Below are 2,191 nucleotides of genomic sequence, written 5' to 3'. Positions count from 1 at the left end.
CGGGGCTCCCGCGAAGCTCCGGGGCCGCGGCGGGGTGCAGGGGCGCGGCTTTGGAAAGCGGCGGGTCGGAGGTGGGAAGACCGGCGGGACGGGGCGGGGCCGGGCTCACCTGGGAGCCCCCCAAACCCGCACTTTCTCCAAAGCCGCCTCCTCGGCTCGGAGGGGAGAATTCCGAGGGGAGGAATTAGGACCCACCCGGAGCCTGGGTCCGAGGCCCCTTCCAACACGCAGGTAAAGCCCTGGGCCCAGAAAGATGCGCGGCGCGGGGAGGAAGGAGGCCCGCAGAGGTTTCATCCGAGTCCCGACACGAAGAGGCGAGGAATTCGGAAGACCGACCCGGAACTCTCCCTTGAGCGCCCCTGGGTCCCCGCCTGGCCCCGGGGCCAGACTTCCTCGAGGCAGCTCTTGGTGTGGAATTCACTCGCTCAGCAAAAACTTCGTTTCCCCACCAGCTTCCCACCTGTGGGAACAGTCAGCACCACCCAGAGGCCTGGCACAAGCTGTGGGTTGGGCCAGAAACTGTTACTCCATCAGCAAACTCCTTAGCAACTGGCAGAACCCAGCTCAAAAAACCCCTCCCGATCCCCAAATTGTTAGTTTGCCCTAATAAATTCCCAAAGCCGACTGCGCTGAACATGCCGCCATCATAACTTCCGGAAGGTGATAAAAACATACAGTGGCTGGAGCCAGTCCTTGAGTGTTTACAGAGTGTGACCTGTGATGCTAAGAGTTTCAAATCCACGGTCTCGTTTAATCACCAGAAAATCCAGTGAGGGAGTTTGTTTGTTTTGCAGGACTGAGCTTGAATCCAGGACCATTGTACATCCTTAGTCCTTTAATTTTTTTTTTTTTTTTTTTTTTTTGTTATGAGACTTGCTTAATCACTGAATTGCCCAGGCTGGGCTAGAACTTGTGTGTGACCTTTCTGCCTCAGCATCCCAGAATACTGGGATCATAGGTATGAGCCACCACCATGCCCAGCTGGAAGATGTTCCTAAAATCTCCCCTTTAGCAGGGCACATGCCTGTGATTCCAGCTACTCAGGAGGCTGAGGCAGGAGGTTGGTCCATCTGAGCAATTTAGTGAGATCCAGCCTCAAAAAAAAATTTTTTTTTAATTTTTTAAAGGGCTGAGGATATAGCTCAGTGGTAGAGCATCTGGAATTCAGTCCTCCAATGTGGCGGCACTCGCCTGTCATCCCAGCAGTGGGGAGGCTGAAGCGGGAGGATTACCATGAATTTGAGACCAACTTGGTCTCAGTGAGTTCAATGCCAGCCTAGGCTACATAGTGAGACCCTGTCAAAAAAAATCAAAGGAAGAAGCAAAGATCGAGCCCAGCCTGGGCCAAGGGAGCAGGGAGCAGGGTCCCTGGGACTTGTAAAAAGTGGGGAGAGTTGGGGGACCCCAAGACCAAAGTGGCTCAGCAGGGATCAAGGCCTGAGTTTCTGGGCAGGCAACTGGGGCAGGGCAGCTGCCAGGACACTCTGGCCACGCCCCCCACGGTCCCCAGCCAATGGGTGTAGCTGACACGCCCCTAGGAGGAGACCTGGGGCCCAGCAGCCCCCACGGAGCACACAGGAGGAGGCGTCCCAGGCCAGGACACTGCGGCCCTGCAGGCTGAGGGCGGCGTCTACGGAGCAGGGGTGGGCAGGGCAGGGACACAGCTGTGCATCTCCCTCCCAGTCCACAGGGTGTGGCAGGACAAAGGGGACATGGCCGGCCGGGCCCTGCTGTCCCTGTCCCTGCCACCCCGTGTATGGCGGGCCTGACCTCTGGCGGCAGGACCAGCTTAGCGTCCACTGCGGCTGACCTCTCGGCACAGTGTCAGTATTTTGAGTCACTGTGCACGTACTCAACACACTCCAAGAGCCACTCACGACTGTCACAGCGACAGAACTCTCACACTCTCCCTGTTGAGATGACGTCACTGTGATTCCTGCTGCATGGTCGCTCATCGCTGTCACTCTCTGTCACCTGACGATGAAACGCCTTGCTGTTTTCCAGTCACCTGGACACCTATGACAGTCATGTCCTCTCCTGTCTTTTCTTTTTTTTTGGCACTGCAGATAGACCCCAGGGCCTTTGCACTGAACTACGTCCTCAGCCCACTTTAATTTTTTTTTTTTTTTTAAGTTTGAAACAGTAAGTGGCCCAGGCTGGACTTGATCCTCCTGCCTCAGCCTCTAAGATC

Source organism: Chinchilla lanigera, unplaced genomic scaffold (genome assembly GCF_000276665.1).
Source record: "Chinchilla lanigera isolate Chin_1 unplaced genomic scaffold, ChiLan1.0 scaffold00162, whole genome shotgun sequence".
Classification (NCBI taxonomy): domain Eukaryota; kingdom Metazoa; phylum Chordata; class Mammalia; order Rodentia; family Chinchillidae; genus Chinchilla; species Chinchilla lanigera.
The sequence above is the reverse complement of the archived record's forward strand: the minus strand, read 5'-3'. Positions refer to the sequence as shown.